Source organism: Equus quagga, chromosome 22 (genome assembly GCF_021613505.1).
Source record: "Equus quagga isolate Etosha38 chromosome 22, UCLA_HA_Equagga_1.0, whole genome shotgun sequence".
In the NCBI taxonomy this organism is placed as follows: domain Eukaryota; kingdom Metazoa; phylum Chordata; class Mammalia; order Perissodactyla; family Equidae; genus Equus; species Equus quagga.
The window spans coordinates 13,289,895-13,298,121 of NC_060288.1; positions in this window are offsets into that span (position 1 = coordinate 13,289,895).

Sequence of the window (8,227 nt, forward strand, 5' to 3'; positions counted from 1 at the left end):
TTGAAGGTGAGAAGTCATCTTAATATATGGCAGGCCCTACCTTAGGACTTTTATATGAATCACTCTCTTTAATCCTCACAACAATCCTACATGATAACCAGCATCTTCTTGACATGTCAGGAAACTGGAGGTCATAAAAAGAACTTCTCTCATCTGTATAACCATTGTTTGCTGTGTATCTGATATGTGCCAGGCGAAATACTAGGTTCTGGAAAGGCAACTTGAAGAAGACAGATACAGACTGGACACTCACAAAGTGAATGGTCTAGGAGAGGACACAGACAAGGAAGGGGTCCATTCCACAGAGCGAAAAGAGTGCTGTGGAGCAGAGAGAGCTGCATGCTAAGAGAATCCATGGAGGAGCCTCTAACCCATAGAAGAAGTCATGTCAAAACAGACCTAAAAGAAGGCAGAGTTCCAGGGTCGTCAGGGGACAGAGTGGAAAGGGGAAAAGAGTAAAGGGGAAAGGAAAGTTTCTAGGCAAAGAGAACCTCATGTGCAAAGATCACAGGCTTGAAGGAAATGAAAAGATAGTGTGGCTCTACCATACCTCCTTCTAGAAAACACTGAAAGGAGTTAACAAGGATATAAAAGCTGGAAAAAGAAGATATAAATCAAAGAAAGGAACTTAAGAAGAAATAAAAACAAGGATGGGGATTTCAAATGGAGCCAAGAATAAGACTTTAAAGACTGCATACCATAATGATACGTATGCTTGTTACAAGGGAGCCACTAATTTGACTCTAAGCTTTCTAGGAAATAAGGCTGAAAGGCAAAGCTGGTTACCTCTCCAGACAGGACTTCCTCAGGGACAGAGCAGCTATTGGACCACAGAGGCCTACAGGCCCGAACTAAGCAGGTCAGGATACCCTCCATTGATCAGCAGCCTTGAAGCATCCCCATGATGGGATGTCCTGCCCATCACCCCAAGGCACCATCCATGAAAACAATTCAGCCGGTGGCCAAGTGACATCATCCAGGAACCCTGTTTTTGGTTCATGTGACTTAATCCCAGGTAAGATCTTAAAATAGCCAAAACAACTGAAGAACTGCTTATCCTTTGAACAACTGTCCCTACAACAGCCTCTTTCTGCCAAGTTCTTGGAGTATATTAGTTAATAATGTTACAAACTGTACTTCCTTACAAATAGTTGAAATTGCGCTCATCTCTGCTGTCAATTAAATACAGACCCACATGCCTTAACACGTAACCAAGCTGAGAGTAAAGTGCGCCTGGATTAAAAAGCCATCTCTCTCCTCTCTTCCTTCCAGGCCTACCTAAATGTCGACCTCTCCATGAAAGCTCTGTATGTTTCCAAACCAAAAATAACTTCTCCCTCCTCTAACCTCTCAGCACATTTCACCCTTTTAAAGGCACTGATCCCATTCGATCTGGTGCTGTACATCTTCAGAGTTTACTGCCCTGATGGAGCCAGCACGATGCCATCCTCCTACTCATGATCAATAAAATCTCACCTCATGAAAACAACACCCTCCAAATCACAGCTTTGAAAATTACATGTGCTCACATCGCTACCCTTTTATTGAGCATGTGGATTCAGCCATTTATTCAGAAGATGTACATGGTGGCCTTTAATTTCTTTGTGCGACAGTTTGTGTTGAACCTTGAGCTTCTTCAGTCTGCGTGAGACCTTTTGTGACCTCCCCATCTACAATGTGAGGTCATGGGTAAAGGTCATATCCTTTGAGGAAACGTAAGAGCAGATGGGACAAGGAACTGGAAAAAATGTAATGCAGGAAACAGCCTTGACCTCTGGCCCTGACACACAGACTGACTGGATTAGAGATGGTTATAAGGCAACTGGACTTAATGTTGTCTTAAAATACAAAGGCTGACATTCATTGAACCCTTGATATGCAACAGGAATTGTGCCTGGCTTCTTCAAACATTTTAGTAGGCGTGTGTTATATCATTCAACCATCACAATAAGCCGTGGTTTATGACCATTTTTAGATGTGGATGCTAAGGCTTAGAACAGTTGAGTAAACTACTCAAGGTATCATCGTCAGTAATTTGCAGAATAAAAATTTAACCTCAAATCCATCTGATTTCAAAGCCAAGGCCTTTTCCAGCTGAGAGGGATGAAATCCCAGTTCTGCCAGTCGGAAGACTCAGGACATGTCACTTAAGCCTCAGTTTTGTCATCTAAAAAGACAGGCTTAATACAGTGCTTGTCTCACAGAATTGTTCTGAGGACAAAATGAGAAAATACATGGAAAGTTTTTAGCATGGTACTTGGCAAATAGTAAATGCTCAATAAAATTTTCTTATTGACATTAGTGAGCTCTGCTGTTTACTTCAACAAGGAAATATGTGTAAAGTGAGCCGTTCTAGCCAAAAAAGTACTCCAATTCATCAACATCTTAGATAGTGTATTGGTTTGCTAGGACTGCCATAACAAAGTATCATGGACTAAGTGGCTTAAACAAAAGAAACTTATTCACTCACAGCTCTGGAGGCTAGAAGTCCAACATTAAGGCGTCAATAGGGTTGGTTTCTTCTGAGGTCTGTCTCGTGGGCTCATAGATGGTCCCTGTCTCCCTGTGTCCTCATGTGGTCTTCCTTCATGTGTGTCTGTGTCCTAATCGCCTCTTCTTCTGAGGACAACAGTCATATTGTATAGGGCCCACTCTAATGACCTCATTTTAACTTAATCACCTCTTTAAATATCTTCTCTCCTAATACAGTCATATTCTGAGGGACAGGGGCTTAGCACTTCAGGATATGAATTTTCGGGGGGTACTCAGAGGGCCTCAGCGAGATTTTTCTAAAACTACTTAGTGCTTTGAATTTTCTCAATTGAAGACATGTTAGAACACCCTCAGTTGACTTTGAGTGGAAACCACATTTGAGCGTCTTCTGAGGACAAATCATTGCTTTTAAAAAAAAATGGCATTGTCAACAGCAACTACAATGGCTTATGTTTATTTATTTTTCTTTTGGAATCTCTGTAGCGCACACTTCCCTAGGCTGTTCACTTTCTGCACATTACAACAAGAATCATGTTTGTCGGGGTCTTTTTCTCCACCAAAAGCCAGGTCCAGGAGGGAGGAAAGCTCAAGCAGCAGAGAGTGGCTTGACAGACGTGGGTATATATTTGCCTGGGGACAATGCTTCCTCCTTTTAATTTTGGAAATAGGAGGAAGGTGACAGGTACATTGCTGGGCACACAGTAGGTGTATTAGATTACAACCTATGGTGCTGTAACCAAGCACAGTGACTTTAGTAAGATAGATTCTTTCTCTTTCTGGGGTTGATTGACTGCATTGATGGCCCCAACTAATGTTTCCTTGTATCTGTGCCCTTTGCTTTGTAACTTCAGAGTTTCATTCTAAACAGGTCAGCCTTGGGACCTGCCCTGTCCAATAGAAGTGGCAGAATGCCTGTTTCCAGCTTAGGCCTTAAGAGACCTTGTGTACTTCTGTTGGCTCTCTTGAACAATTGGCCTGGTTGGCACTTGAGCTTTGGCCTTACCAAAAAAATAAGCCCAGCCAGCATGCTAGAGAGATGGGAAAGAGACCTAGAGAATGAGACATGTGAAGAAGAGTCAAGGGACCCAGCCAACAGTCAGATGATCTGCAGAAGGGGAGCCTGCCAGCCAACCCGCAACTGACCACAGACAAAGGAGACCAGCGAAGACCAGAAGAGCCCCTTAGCTGAGCCCAGCTCAAATGGCTGATCTGAAGAATCATGACCTTAAAAATGGTGGTTGTTTTAAGCAACTAATTTTGGGAAGGTTTGTCACATAGCAATAGCTCCCTGAAACAAAAATCAGTATGCATAAGTGAGGTGCTGCAGTAACAAAATCCTAAAATATGTGGCGTTGGCTTAGAGACCAGACAATATACAGAGGCCCGAAAGCTATAGAAATCTGGAAAAATGGTGACCCATATTAAATAGTGCAAAATAATTAGTAAAACCATTGTCTATGGTAAGTGGGATGACAGAAAATGTACCTTGTGAAATTTTAGATTTGAGCAATGAGATTTGCAGGCAGAACTTGAAAGTATCTCCTGCTAAAGAAAGAAGTGGTTCATTTGCAAACTGAATTTAGAGGGAATATAGAGGGTACAGAACAGGGTAGGATGGAAAATAAAACTTTCTCATCTCCAGTGACCCAAACCACTAAAAGATCAAACCCAAGGCACTGCCAGAGACATATAGACCCAGAGTAAAACATAAATCAAGATGGTAGTTAGAAGACCCTTTGTTAAGATCTTGGAAAGAGGGGCTGGCCCGGTGGTACAGCCGGTAAGTGCACACATCCCGCTTCAGAGGCCCGGGGTTCACCGGTTCAGATCCGGGGTGCGGACATGGCACCGCCTGGCATGCCATGCTGTGGTTGGCATCCCACATATGAAGTGGAGGAAGATGGGCATGGATGTTAGCTCAGGGCCAGTCTTCCTCAGTGCAAAGAGGAGGATTGGCAGCAGTTAGCTCAGGGCTAATCTTCCTCAAAAAAAAAAAAAAAAAAGATCTTGGAAAGAATTAAGGCGGTACCCAGGATACTCTCTCAGCTGGACAAAAGTGCTTGTAGAAACTTTAAGGATGCCATCCCATAGCAGCCTGAATGCCAAAGCTGAGAATAGTCTAGAGAATCAGGCCTGTCTCAAAAAGAATTTGTCAAACAGAGTGGATTCAGATCATATCCAAAGTAATGCCATGAAGTTTTTAAAGGGATTGTAAAGGCAACAGTGCCACCAGCTTGGACTAAAAGATTCTGAATTAAAGTTGTTCAAAACCGTAAAAGGCTCCTGGGTCCCCAATGCTTTACAGGCAGGAAGAAGGCTGAGCTTGCTGTGCATTTTCTCACGCCCTTTTCAGAAGTGGCAAAAGGAGAGTGATGGAAAAGGAAGGATGTCCCAGAGGGCAGAGCCAAAAGCCACGCAGAGCAATGGACTGGAGAGCCACTGCCATGATGGTGCCCAACCCCAGAGTGTGGGAAACGGGCAGTATGTGCGCCAGGGGATTTCAGAATCGTCAGAGACCAGTGTCTACCAATCTTCCCCTCTTCAGATGCCAGAGTTTGTTTATTTATTTTAAATTTATTATTTAAATTATTTTAATTCTTTATTATTTTAAAAGTTATTTTTATATTATATTTATCATTATTATTATTATTTTAATTCATTATTAGTGTTTGCCCGTTTCATCATTGTATGTTAGGTATGTTAAATAACTTACGTTTTTAGTTCATAGGTCTTTGGATCAAGAGAAACCACATCTGGACCTGATGTCAGTCACGAGATCCTAGACTTGGAGCAACATCCAATGGCATAATTACACGCAACTTTCGGAGGTCTTTGGTATATATATTATGGGAACATTTGTGGCCAGAGGGTGGACCGTGGTACACTGAGAGCAAAACTGGTTCCAATTCCCTACCCATCTCTGTGTCCAGTGTGGACTTTGCAGCTCCTTCCATCAAGAGGTGGAGTCTATTTCCCCAACCTCTGAGTAGCTTGGCTTTGTGACTTGTTTTAGCCAAGAGATTATGGTGGAAGCAATGGTTCTCTATGTCCAACTCTAGGCCCCCAGAGAGGCCTTGCATGCTTCTACTCTTATTCTTGCTGCTCTGCCTTAGCTATGAAGACAAGCCTAGGCTAGCTTGTTGGAGGATAAGAGACCATTTGGAGCACAGCCGTGTCATCCCAGCCAAGATCATCTTAGGTGAACCCACTTGATCTGCTAGCTGGCCACAGACATGTCAACATGCCTAGCCAAGATCACTGAAACCTCTTGGCATTAGCAGACCTCCCTATAAGAAATAAAAAATGGTTATTATTTTAAAGCACTAGGTTTTGGGATGGTTTGTTATGTAGCGATAACTGGCTATTACACTCTCACATAGCAGTCCAGAGGTTGGTGGTCCATGGATGGCAGCATGGCTCTGCTATCATCAACATGTGGTTTTCATCACCGGGTTCAAGAAATTCCTCCACTTGTCGATATTTTCCAGCCAGAGGGAAGGAGGAAACACCAAGGGGAGTGCATGTGTAATAAGTTTTTTAAAGGGCAAGATCCAAAAGTTGTCTAGATCACTTCCACTCACAACTCATTGGTAACAAGCTAGTTACATCACCACATCTTATCGTAAGAGAGAGTAGGAAAAGCAGCCTTTAGCCAGGCAGCAATGTGCCCTGAAATAATTAGTGATAGTAGGTAAGAGTGGTATTCCATGACCCAAAGGAGGATAAAAGAGAATGGGATCTTCTGTAAGAATTCAAATATGAATCAAGAGCTCGTGGCATCTTGATGAATGAAACAACTTTCCTGGAGGCTATGAATGACATGATCACTCAAGTGACTTCATTTCATGAAATAAATGCATGTTAGACTCCAAATCTGGAAACGTGAGTTCAAATCCTGCCTCTGCTATTTGCTCTCTGTGTAACTTTGATGAATTATTTAATTTTCCTTAGTCTCCTTTCCCTTACTTATTAAAAGGAAAGAGCTTTTCCTGGGTCCCAGATATAGTAACTGGATCAGAGTGGGAGCTTGATGGACGTTAGTTGAAAGTGAACAGCAATGAGGAATCTTATTGTACCTTACAAAAAGTAGGCTATATGCTCCCCAAAAGATGGTTTTTAGGGCCTACAGATCTTGGCTGGGATGGTAATTATACATTTTTGTGCACAGGTTTTAAATTTCACTTGGTAAGGAATCAAGTTTGGTGTTAGCGTGGGTATATCCATCCTAAAGGCTTCTACTCAAAGACCCCTCAAGAAATATTCAAAGTTCCCTTCCACATAAAGCCAGGCGCCCCAGGGGAGTTGTGATGTCTCCCATCACCGACAACTGTGAGCCGGAACAAGTCTTCAGGAGGTGTGACCCCACTCTCTGACCTCTTTGTGGGGAATCTGAAGCCGGGCTTTTAAAAAAGCTGCTGCCACTGAAACCAACTTACCCATTCCCACCAAGGGGTTGTCGCAACGCCACGACTTCTAGTCCCTGCGCCTCTCTCCTCTGTGTGGAGGTCCTGGGACCAGTCAGTCCCACAGACATTTTCTAAGCCCCGAAAGCCACCCACAAAGGTTGCTGTTGTTCCCCATGCCACCTTGCTGACTTGAGCCCAGGGCCTTGCACTCTACCCAGCTGAGCTGGAGGTGAGTTGCCCCAACAAGGACAGAGCATGCTAAGGAAACTGAGGCTGTGAGGAAGTAACTAAGGCTGGGACTCTCTCGTGCTGCTCCCACAGCCATTCTCATCGTGTTCCTAGACCAGTTGTTTCTCTTCCCCACCTGCATTTTGCTAAGCAGGTAGAGCCTTCCTTCCACGGCTCCATTTCCCTCACGCTCTTCTCTCTTCACTGGCTCCCTGAGCAACAGCCATGTCCTGCAAAGCCTTTGGCTGTCAGAGCTCACCAGCGTCCCTCCCTCCCCACTTCCCTAGCCTCTCTGCACCTCCTGTGCCTTTGCTCACAGCTGCTCCCCCTGCCTGCACTCCCTTCCTCCTACTCCTGCTGGCGAACTCCTACTCAGACTTCAGATGAGAGTCGACTGTCACCAGCGGCTCCTTGCTCTGTACTCTGTCACCCTGTTCAAATATATACCGAGATATGTCATTTTTCTGCTTCCATTTCTATCTCTACCCTAGACCGGCAGCTCCACAAAGGTAGGAACTATTTCTTCATTTTCTATTCCCAGAGCCTAGTGGAGTGGCTAAGATTGAGAATGAACTTGTCCAAGTTCACAGAACAACTGAAACAGAATCCCGTTCAGGATTGCCTGCTAATCTCATCTTACCGCCCTGGCTCTCAACACTAATAGCATATTGTTTCCCCATAGTATATTATTCTGTGAAATGGAAATGGACTTTTAAACAGAAAGAAAAAATCACAACAAGCACACTTTTCTTCATTACCACCCCAGCACTGCCTGTGCTGCAGCGGAAATTGCAGGTGATACGTAAAGGGGAAGGCAGACATTCAGTTAGTACATTCACAACATGGTTGAAGAGCCAGAAGCACTTGCCACGCCATCGCCTCGTATCAGACACTAGGATGGCATCCTGCATCTATCAGTTCACTGTGGCATTTTGGAGTTTGCTATGGCATTTTGCAGTTTACTATGCTTTAACCTAAGCTCTTCTCACTTGATGCAGAATTCTGAAGCCAAATGGGGTCCAAAGTTAAGTCACTGGCATAGGGTTAAGGGACTCTAGGCTGAGGGGTGTGGTTGGTGTTAGAAAGTCTGAGTCTTTGGA